This window comes from Astyanax mexicanus, chromosome 15, assembly GCF_023375975.1.
Source record: "Astyanax mexicanus isolate ESR-SI-001 chromosome 15, AstMex3_surface, whole genome shotgun sequence".
Lineage (NCBI taxonomy): Eukaryota > Metazoa > Chordata > Actinopteri > Characiformes > Acestrorhamphidae > Astyanax > Astyanax mexicanus.
The window spans coordinates 37056676-37069204 of NC_064422.1; the positions used below are offsets into that span (position 1 = coordinate 37056676).

A 12529-nucleotide genomic window follows, 5' to 3' on the forward strand; every position below is an offset into this window, starting at 1 on the left:
ATGCATTTTGTGTAGCATCAATAATCTAAATGGCTAATTCATATCTTGAAAGGGTTAGTTTTTACATGTGTTGGTTTGTACTATATAGCTGTGTATTGCAACTAATCACAAGCAAATTAGGACAAAAGTATACTTTATTATAAATTACAAACTATATCAGTATTTACAAAAGACCTTGTAGAAGACCTTGTAAATGGCCTTCTCTCTTTTTTAATTTACTTTTTACATTTTTCACTTATCTCGGCTGAAAATGCGTGTTTCTATCTTGGCAGTGAAAAATACAGGTGCACCACTGACTGACTTATACCCTGACAACAGTCAACAGTCAGCCACCCAATCATGTCCCTCCCCCACTCATGCACACACAAATAAACACTTTTACATCAACAATAAACAGAATAAAGCATAAAATAACATTGCTGCTTCCTTAAATGAGCTGCTGGAATCCCTTTTAGAGCTTAGATCGGGCCCAAAAAATCCGACTCGACCCAGCCCGAGCCCGACCCAACCCGAACCATTACACTAATTGTGTAAGAAGTGACTTATTTCTAGTTTGTAGTCTTATATTTGGTTTAAGAGGCCATCTAGTATAGTTTTGCTTTGTCCTTATTTCTTCTTATCTTCTATGCTAAACAAGGAATATGAATGAAATGATTTTCATATAAATCATTATGATTCTTTATCTATCTTTTACAGACTTCTGCTTATTTTAATTTAGTTTCAGTTTAGTCTTCACATGTCATGTGAATTTATGCATATTGCATGTCTATATATATATCTTATATCTTATGATATTCATTAATAATCCATAACATCAGAATTAATAATACAGCAATGGCCAGCATACATGTACATAGCGGAAGATCACCATATGGATCATGCATGCTTATGTTATGCAACTATTGAACACATGCCATCCCATGCATATAACTAACTCTTTTTGATTAGCTCATAGATGTCCAAAAACTGTTATTGTTATAAGAAACTGTTAAGATTTTTTTTTTTGCACTGCTGAGATGTGTTTAGGACTATGTGTTAAAGATCCAGCTGTGCCTGGCTAATCTTTTCCAACTATTGTAACAGTTTATAATAATCCCTCAGAAAATGTACATTCATTTTTTGCAAGACTTGTAAAGAGCTCCCAGAACGGCAGCCTGGGCATATAGCATTGGTGTGATTCACAGTCACAGGAGGAACTACTCGAAACGGTTATTTTCATCCCATCCCTCACAGTGTAAAAGCCATAAAAAGAGAAGAATACTCTGGCAGCCTTCAACTCCTCAGATAAGTTCAAGAGCTGTGAATACTAATTGTATATCTATATTCTCCTGGAAATAGAACGTTTCAACACGTTTTCCATTCGCGTTCAGTCTGTGTCAACACGCTCAGCGGCGTTTATGACATGATTACAAAGATGATGTAATGTCAGTATATAATGATCACATCAGCTCTGGAATAGCTTCTCTCTTTTGGTGGACGGCAGCGCCTGCATAAAAATCAGCTGCAGTTTTCGTCACCCTGTCATGGACAGCAGCTTGCAGTTAAAGGATTGATCCATCAGGACTCTAATCCAGCTATTGAACAGCTTAGCATCAGCGGAGGTGAAATATTTGCCAGAGACGTGGTGGGTCCCTCAGTGGCAATGAGGAGATTTAATTAGACAGGCCCTATTCCCCATGATATAGTGCATATAAATCATGACCTGTCAGATCACATTCCCATCACTTTAATTACATGTTCTCGGTCTTTGACAAATAAAATAAAATCAACAAATCAAGCATGAGCCTTGTCAAACTCATGTAACTCATGTGTGCATTAGAAAGAGGAAAATGACTGGCCACTGGCCTTGATGAATGAACAAAACAATGCATATCACATAACCATCACCCAAATCACACATGACCACTGCATGCACTCACTGCCTTTAGAAAAGTAATTATTGAAATAATACTACTTTTTCAGATGTCATAAATAAAACACGTTGATGTGTCAAATATCATGTGACTGGGCTTAGAATCACGTCTTATGTAGTGCTGGGCGAAATGACTAAAAGCCTAAAAAGTACCTCAATATGCTTAAGAGAAATTATAATAGGTGGCATGATACTTTATGTTTTTTTTTTAATAATAAACATAAAATTCTTCATGTTTTTTGACTCAGAAAACAAATTGGAATAAATTATGACGCTTGAGATGATGTTACTGATATTTTAGCAATACAATTTATATATATATTTTTTATTGTAAGTTTCCACACAAATGACTAACACACATCATGCCCTTGGACTGGAATGAAAAAGGGAGGGGGGGGGCGAACTCATTCGGAATTGGGCAGGAGTTAGGGGCAGCTTCGCTGGGAAGTGTGAAACTGAAGCCCCCCAACAAGAAGAGATATGCGAAGAGAAAAGAGAGAAGAAAAGAAGGACGAAGAGGGGGCAGGGGTTGTGGTGGGTGCAAAGTTGTTCTACTCGTAGGTAGAGAGGACGCGAGGGTTTTGATCAATCTTCCAAAATTAAGTTATATTCATAACTACACTATTGTTGTTATTATCCTTATTAATATTTTTAAATCATTAAATCATACAGAGAGGTTAAAACGTGTAACAGGCACAATATTGCAATATTATCATTTTATTATCTAAGAATAGTTTTGAATAGTTGGTGCCTTCCATAGTCCAAAGCCTTCAACGTTAATAAACTGTAAATATCGTATTTTACTGCAGAGAAAAACGGTTTTATATCACTCACACTTGAAGCCCCTAAAGGTAACACTTCAAGATCAAATTACATGTTGTTCTTGCATGACTATATACAACATTCAAACATGACATTATGACCACCTCCCTGTTTCTACACCCTTTATCCTTTTTTTTTTAGCTCCACTGGGAATATACAGTAGGAATGCCTTTAAAACTCCAGCAGCACTGCCGTGTCTGATTTACTTGTACCAAGATAAAACAAAACACACACTAACACCATATATACCACCACCGTGTCAGTATCACTTGTGCTGAGAATAAATGACCCACCACCCATAATAATAATAGCTGCCCTGTGGTGGTGCTGACCATTGGGGAACAGCGTGAAAGAAGCATATTAAGCTCATAATGTTATTTTTTATCAGTTTGACCATGTCATGCCTCAATATTTTACCAAAAATGAATGGTTAAGCTTTGATTTAGTGTCGTATTTGCTGCTGAGTCACTTGACCTAATTTACCCAACTGTTTATTTCCGACTGTAGAGCCAGAACAAACGTTCCTCAGGCTTCAGATGCAGCATTGTTGCGACTCGCCTGTAGATCACAGGAAGTCTGTGATGAGCACCGTATCACTTCCCCAAATCCGATTAGTGAGTCTCAGTGCAGTTCTGAGCATTTCCAGCCTCTGAAAGGTGCTGTTCTCACACCTCCATCCTTGTCCAGATGCCAACCCAATATTTCTCTGATATGCCTCAGTGCTCCCCAGTCCTCCCACGCGGTTCATTGGCTGCAGGATTGATCGCTGGCGCAACGCGTCCAGGTCAATGTGCTTATCAGGTGGCCTGTGCCGAACCCCACCTGCTACAGCATGGTGCCGGCTTTGGCAGCATTCGAGCACATTTGAGAGCAAATACTACGGTGCTTTTGCCAGGTGATGGAGCACAATGGCTGGAGATGCTGGCACCCAACGAGTGGCCTAAGGAGGCCCAGATGCAGGAGCTCTCTAAAGCATGCCAGGCTTTATAGTCCTGCCCGGGGAAAGGCATTCATAAGAAGTTTGGTTGACTCCAGGTACCTTGAGGTATGGGCTGAATTTGCCCTGTTTCAAAGAGTCTAGCAATATCAAAAGGGCTGCTTCGAGAACGCTAAAGTCGAAGAAAAGATCAGAAGCTTAATTTGTGTTGGCTGAGAAAAAAAAAGAAAAAAATAAAGAAGTCTAGTCTAGAACTACAGTGGATGGCTGTGAATATTACGTTAAGCAGTTGAGTATAGGTTATAAGCCCTGTCCAATATACCCCAGTTCTTAACATAGATATTCCAGCGGAGATAAGCTTATATATATAGAGTATTTGTTTATGTCCTATGTAATGGAATATGACAAAAGATCTATTTACTGCCATATCCACAAAGGAGCCAGCTCCCAGAACCGGGTAATAATAATAGAGCGATGAAACCAATGCCTGAGCTTATTCACAAAGCATAGGACAAAAATCTGACTTCTCAGAGCAGTTTTATCAACAGACTGAGAAAAGAGAGAGAGAGAGAGAAAGAGCGTAAGAGAAAGAGAGAGAAAGAGCGTAAGAGAAAGAGAGAGAAAAAAAGATCTGCAATAACCGTGTTGTCCCCATAAAACCATTCAATTGTTATTTTCTATTTTTCACTATATCTTGTCAAGATAATGGAGTGTAAAACTGCTGTGGTTCAATGAGGTTCATTGTGGTTCTATTTGCTCAGAGTGAACCAAACACACATACTAAATGTGAAAAAAAAATGGACTAACATAACCCCCGCCTCAGACCGTGATGGTATATTCCACTGAATTGAGGTGATGGAAGTGAAAGCTCATATTTGCAATGTCTATCCAGAGACGTTTTTTGGGGGTTGGGGAGGATGTCAGCAATTTTAAGTCCCACTTCTCTTCGCCATAGATTGGGATGACCTAGAGTCAAACTCATCTCACTCACCCAATATAGGTGAAATGCAGATCCAAAACGCTGTCCACTACTGTCTTTCTGGGGAGTCTGGCAAATGTTTTGTCCAGTCTGGACTTTATTAAAGAGAAGACTTGAGTTCTGGAAGTATGGAAGCACAAACTACTCATACAGTGGTACAGTAAGAGGTCAAAGTGGTGCCCAAGACAAAGCAGATTCTAAGGGTGTTTTCACACCTGAAAGAGTCCAAATCAAGGGTGATATGTTTGTTACGTTGAATAATACATTTCATCCAGTTAGTTTTGGTTTCACACTGCAGTTAAGTAAGTGCCCTAAACACTTTACTTGGATGTTCCATTTAATGGCCTAATTGGTGCTCAACTGACATTCAACTAACATTCAACTACATGTCTATTAAAAGAAATTGAACTGAAAGGTGAAAGTAAAGATTCTCTATTGAATGTAACCCTACATCCAACTCTTACCCAAACTCTAATCTTAACATTTTAGGATTGGGTTTAGGGTTAGGTGTAAAGTTTAGTTTAGGATTAGGGTTAGATTTTAGGGTTAATTAATGGTTAAGGTTAGTGTTAGGTGTAGGGTTATTCAACATTTAAGTTGCATTCAATAGAGATTCAGTTGAACGTTACTTAAATGGCCATAAAATGAACCATCCAAGTAAATTGTTACCAAAAACATTGCTTTACTCCAAACATAATTTTACCATAAGTTTATGGTATAAGGCTAGTGATCGGTGTAAGATTCTTAATAGAGAGCAATTTACATTCAACTTAAATTAGCATTTAATTAGCATTTAATGGACATATAGTTGAATGTTACTTGAGCATCTATGAGCCATCAACAATGTACCATCCAAGTAAAGTGTTACTAAAATGTATTCATACTTTGATCACATTATGAGAAAATTGTATTATGTTTATCATTACGTGGTTTGGAGGTGATGGCAGTGTATAAATTGAGTAGCCACTCCCATCTTAGTCAATTATTCTGAGATTTCCTATCCTGTGAGAATCAATGGGGCTCATATGTGACAATGATTGCTTTGTAGAATGATGTCAATTTGGCCAGTTGCTTTTCCAGGTGTTGGGCTTCATTCTGCCTTCTGCTAGAATCAACAGTACAGGCATGTCACACAGAAGAATATGCTAAATAAATTCCTCTCAGTTTCCTTTAATTTCTGTTTATACATAAGGGATAATCTACAGTTGCAGTAGATACAGGTATCACCAGTGTAATCTGTTGTGCCATACTATTGCTTGTCAAACATGCATGCGATGGGGAGTTAGATTTCAGTACAACACTGGTCAGTTCTTGTGGATCAACACCAGCAGATGACATGTCTCTCCAAACCATCACTGATTGTGGAAACTTCACACTAGACCTCAAGCAGCTTGGACTGTGTGTCTCTCCACTCTTCCTCCAGACTCTGCTCCCTTGATTTACAAATAAAATGCAACATTTACTGATGATCAGTGGTGGTTTGGAGAGACATGTCATCTGCTGGTGTTGATCCACTGGGTTTTATTATCAAGTCCAAAGTCAGTGCAGAGTTTTAGCAAATCTTAAAAAAAAAATCTTACAGCACTTTATGCTTCCCTCTGCTGACAACTTTTATAGAGATGTGGATTTCATTTTCCAGCAGGACTTGGCACACTGCCCACACTGCCAAAATTACCAATTGATTTTATATAATTTTTAAATTTTCTGAGAGACTGATTTTTGTATTTTCTTTGGTTTTCATTATGGTAAGCCATAATCATCAATAATGAAAGAAAGAAACAGTTAAAATAGATCACATTGTGTGTAATACCTCTATATAATATATGATTTGCACATTTTGAACTGAATAAAAAAACTGCAAGGTGTGCTGTTGCACAGTGCTTGTGGTGATCAAGCTCAGTGGCAGAGCAGCCACCTAAAGAGCTCCTAAAGCAGAGATCTCAAACCTGATCTGGTCTGCAGTGGTTCAGTGTAAGCGAAAGCATGTTACCCGCTGTTTAAAGATCGACCAATTGTTTAAGCTGTTACAGTGGAATCAGGTGTGCTGCTGGTTGTTTAGAATGAAACCCTGCAGATCAGGTTTGAGACCCCTGTCCTAAGAATGAAAGAAGCACTGCAGCGGTTCTATAAGCTGACTGTGAAGCTCCTTAACACTTTAATTTCCTTGCAAATCAAAGTGGAAAAGAGTAAAAAAAAAGGACTTTCCAGCTAGATTCCGTGCCAGTGAAGTGGATAAATTGTTAGAACACTGCAGACTGCCAGCCTGCATTACTCTCCGAATCTGCATTACTGAGTGCCTCTGACACATCTGGACATTTAGGTTAATTAAGACTTGATGATTGATCTTGTTAAGCAATTACAGGAGCGGATTAGAGCAAGTTCCAGAAAAGACTTGTGTTTCTGCTGGATGTCCGTTAGATGATTTGCATTAATCAGCGATGGTGGACCAGGACGAATCGCTGTGCCTGCGAGTGGCAGTGTGTGAAGAACTGCTTCAGACAGAAAGATTGATCCAGTCAAGAATTCTCTCTCTTCTGCCACTCTTGTTGATTTGCTCAATGTCAAGCTGAAAGACCACAATTACACACAATTGTTTTCCCCTCTGTTGTTGTTTTTTCTTTTTTTTCTTTTTTTCCGTAGGCTTGATTTGACAGTCCTCATCACATCAAAAAAAAGTGAAGTGCTCAAGTGCTAATTTGAGGCCACTTTCAGTGATTAGGGCCCCATCAGTAGAGACTGTTTACCGAATTAGGTTGTGTCTATGAGGTGGAATTCTTCTAGGCTAGGCTAAACTGGAGCATGCAGTGTTCTACTGTATGATTCTGGCTCTCTTACCAGCGGGTTCTTGTTCTGTAAAATTCTCATTGTATTCTGGAGAAGCTTCCTGTCAAGTCCCCGTTCCAAAAACGGACAGTCATTACAGTCATTGGGCTGTCTACCAAAGGCCTTTTCAACCAGGCATGAATTCATACAATGCACAACAGAAGACTGAAGGACTTGCAAGCCGTGCTCCAATTCTTGCTGAGAGAGCAACACAAATAGTCTGTAGTCCTATTTGGAGGGGATCAGTTTTACATTAGGAGGTGAGGTTAGGTAATTCTTATTCGAATGATGAATCCCATTTGTTTATGCCAAAAGACACTGAGGCACATTTTTGCCTTTTTTAAACCTAGAACACTAATGTTAAAATTAGTAACACCATCACCAACGTTGGGTATACACTGTATACCCTTCTTGAATTTTACAACATACAACATTACATAAAATAAAAAATGGTACATTGGATGACCCTATAAAAAAAACAATATTGAAAAATCAGGTAATCCTTAACAGGTAATGTCATAACAAAAAAAAAATAAAATACTGCTGGGAACTTGGTCTTTGGTCCACCCATTCCTGAGACATGTGAGCACCTGATTTAAACACACAAACACTAACATACATCAGGTAAATTACACCCATTAAATATGTTACTCTCTATCACTAATGTTGGATGAAAATCACCTGAATGCATGCCTCAAAAAAAAAAAAAAACATAGATGGAAGGAGGGAATCAACCATAACATTAATGACATCAATGACATCATTGAGCCCTGCAGCTTCCCAAAATCCCATGCAACTCAGATAGCAGCAACACAATAAAATCACATGAAAAAATAGTGTGGATGAAAATCACCAGACGTTAGCGTTCTAGGGATAAAATAAGCCATAAATATTAACCTAAAATATAACTATTAAACACTCATCAAAAACGTAATTGCACATCCCCCATCACAGATGATGCCACAAGACAAGAAGGGTGCAAACTAGCACCTGCCTCCTCCGATACATGTGAAGTCAGCAACATCCTCTTTTTTCGAACTGGTGCCGATGCAGCGGAGGAAAACGCAGCGACTCGGTTCTGATACATCAGCTCACAGACACAGCTTTGTGCTGATCGACATCACCCTTTGGAGTTATGAGGAGAAAGAGCGCCATCTATCCACCCAGAGAGAGTACGAGCAATTGTACTCTCTCAGGGCTCTGGTAGCTGATGGCAAGCTGCATGACCAGGACTCGAACCAGCGATCTCCTGAGTATTGCACTTTGCATTTTCAATCAGAGATAAGTCTGGCAATGTGGCTGGTCATGGCATATTATCTGTATTATATATATTAGCAGTATGTTGACCAAAATTGATCTGGCACTGTGCAAATGTATACCCCACACTATGACACCCAGGCTTTCTAGGAATTTGACACCTGACAACAAAATATTCAATTTGGTGCTAATCACAGTGCTTTCACACATATGGACTCATTGTCACAGTGGCTCAAAATGGGTTAGTACATTTGTTTATTACTGGGATCCAGTTGGACTTCCCAAATGCCCCATCGATAGTCTACAGCCCACTGTAATGTCACATTAGCCCATCTAGGCCCCATGTGCACTGTATAGTACAACCCAGATGGGGCCTAGAAGTTTAATCCCATCACTATACACTATATAAATATAACATTTTAATATAAGAAAATACTGATGTATAAACATAATGTGACATTTTATAAAGATCGGTGGTAGTCATTCATGTATTCATTGTTGTGTGTTGCGTTTTAGCCCCACCCACTAGATGTGTGCAGTGTTTTACTCAGTCTTTGGATTCCATTGTTATGACTGGAAAAAAGTAAAATTTTACTTTATTCAAATGTAATAAATATTATAATGTGTTTTATTATATTGTGATCTCAATATATCTCAATATATCACCTGATGTGCTGATATTATATGCTGTATTGTCAAGCTCTTGCCAATACACATGTACTTAAGTACTTATTACATATTGCGGCTTTTTCCAGTGGTGTAAAATGGTGAAATTAAGATTAAGCCCAACCCATGACATATTACTTCTTTTTTACTTTTTTTGGTTCCACTGAAACATTCTTTTTTTTATGGCCTTATCACACTCTGTACTTAATTGTAATATCTAGCTCACTTTGCCTTCAGATACAGATCAGTGCAGGATCGTGACCCAAGTAAATCAGTAGAGTGTTCTTTATTTAATTATTCCTCTACTGAGTATTCCTCTCGGTTTCGGGAGTTGATATTTTCTAATTCGGCTGCTAATTGCCCCCACCTCCCCCTCGGTCGTATAATAAAATAAGCCATTACTCTACAAATTTCATTAGAAGTGCTCTCATTGACATCATTGTCTTTGGTTAATTTCATTGACTTGGAACAGTGCTTCGGGAGAGATTACTTTTATCAAGGTTATGCGGCATATCCTGTTTCATTTATTTCCACAAGTGCTACTTAAAAGTCAAAACTCATCAGCCAACAACACCCCACCCCACCACCCCCCCCCTCCACCTTCCTCCACCTGCGTTCACGATCAAGACAAGCTGTCACCGCTCGGGTCACCTGTGTGATGGTGAGGGTCAGTGTTTATCCCGCTCCGATGTAATGAGATATGACTACTCCCATAGTTTCCCGGCACTCCGGAACACTCTGATGGTCACTTTTTCCTTTTTTTCTTCTCAGGCATACGTAGCGCTGCATGCCTGATGAGACGGGTTCATTAGCATGTGTCAGACACACCGTACGCCGCATTGACCCACACGTCGGCCCCTGATAACGTGAAGCCGGGGCCTGACAGCGTTCCCTGAACATTGCGCCAGCGTTGCCTTAGTGTTCCCTTAACTCATCACCTTCAATAATCAGCAAGCATATGGCTCACCAAGCTGCCGGCTCCGATTAAGATGAGGGAGATGAAACTCCCAGGGAAAGTTATTAGTTGTCAGGCCTGTCGTAAACATGATTAACAGATAAGCAGTTGAGACTGCAGCGGAGTAAGGCGAGTGAAATGGTGTTCATCTGGAGGAGACCCGGATTTTGGGTTTTATTCATCATTTTACGACGGGAGGGTGGCTATATTTTAATTGTGATGATTGCCCGGGTGTGTGGGTCTGAGATAGAGAGAGTATGGTCGTTAAGGGAGTTTTATATAGCTGTTTTATGGTGTTTTATAAAACATGGCTGTTTTAATGAGGTAAAAAGTGCTGGTCTGGATAAAATATATATGTGGTTGTTATATACTTTGGCATGACTCCATGTCTGAAGTCCAGCTTATTTATCAAAGTTGAGAATCACTCACAGGACGATGCACTTGGTCATTTAATTGCTATACAGCAATGCAACCTTTGCACAGGAAACCCATTAAAGGCAGTATTGAAATCCAGGTTTTTAGAGGAAAGACCAGGAGAGGGGATAAATACCAGGTTTATAATAATTTTAATGCTTTATTTCCATCCATTAAATTGTATAAAGCATTAATCATTACTTATAACTGTGATGGTATTGCTGTATCAGTTGGTATTAGTTGGTATTTAGCTCACTTTACTACCTCTTCATAGTCTAGCTGTTTTCCAGATGAAAGATATGAGCTGTACAGGACTAGGATAGTAATATTAGCTTTAATTTATGCCATGATGTGTGGATGGGGGTTTTGGTGCTAGTATATGATTAGTATATGCTTTATATTTTTTTGTTGTGAATGTGATTTTTAGATTAATGTTAACTGGATTAATCCATCTTTCTCTAGAGATGGTTGGAGGTCCCTGGTTTCAAATTAAAAACTCTCTGCAAATTGACACAGTCACACATACTTAGCATACAAACATCAACTGCAATTTAATTTTGCTTTTGGAGGATGATTTGTTTTTTGCACCTGTTATTAATAATATATTAGTATTATTAATTAACCCAAATGAGCCCATTATGACGTAGGTGTGACAAACACTTTGAAAGCTAAGTTAAGTTCCTTATAGCACTTTATTTTAACTCCCTAAAGAAGATTTCTATGTGACACATATTGATGATCTTGAGTGTATCATTACAGGACAGTGTGTGAATCTGTGTCCCTTCATCTCAGCTTATTTACAGAATGTAGGAGTGCTGGGTTAATGCTGGATACAAATGAGCTCCTTTTAAAAGTGGACATTTTTTAATAAACCAACAATTGTACCAATTTAAATGCTTTAATTAAATGTTTTACTTTCAATATAACTACTGTAGTTCTAACAGAATTTATAGAACACAATCTTAAAATACACTGCCTGACCACCTGGATTTAACTAAGTAAATGATGTGGGGTTGATGCTGCAGTTGGTCTGCAGGTTTAGGTTCAGCAACAGTATGTGCTGAAAGAATGAGGTCAGCTGACTACCTGAATATACTGAATGTAGACCAGGTTATTCCATCAATGGATTTTTTTCTTCCCTGATGCCACGGCCATATTCCAAGATGAGAATTTCAGGATTCATGAGGCTGGAATTGTAAAAGTTATTCAGGGAGCATGAGATCATCATTTTCACACATGGATTGAGAGAGAGTTCACCACAGAGTCCAGAGCTTAACCTCATTGAGAATCTTTGGGATGTGCTGGATGGAGAAGAGCTGCTTTGTGCAGTGGTCAGACTCTACCATCATCAATGCTGCTGCAAGATCTTGGTGAAAAATTAATGGATTGAAATAAATCTTGTGACATTGCAGAAGCTTATTGAAACAATGCCACAGTGAATGCATGCAGCAAACAAATCTAAAGACGATCCAATAAAATATTAGAGTGTGATCTTTTTTTTTTTTTTTTTTGGTGGCAAATTTTCTATCAATATTCGGAAACGACCTGGGTTCTTATGTCTTAAGTATTGCTGCATTTTCACATTAGTGCCTGCTGTCTGAGTTTGGGGTCAATCATGTATGCTAACTCCTGTATTGAAGACAAGTGTGGAAATATCCTTGCTTAATATAATATTATATTAGGCTGGAATAAAAAAAAAAAAAATCCAACCAACTTTGTTTGTCAGCTAAGCGTCCAACTGTTTCTAACAGCACCCCATCACTC

At 38.7% G+C, this 12529-nt stretch overlaps 1 protein-coding gene across 1 annotated transcript in view; it reads right to left on the reverse strand.

Moving 5' to 3' along the window:
* The window catches only part of LOC103025909 (cadherin-12), a 292081-nt gene that overhangs the window by 182764 nt on the left and 96788 nt on the right, over positions 1–12529 (reverse strand). The window lies entirely within an intron of this gene.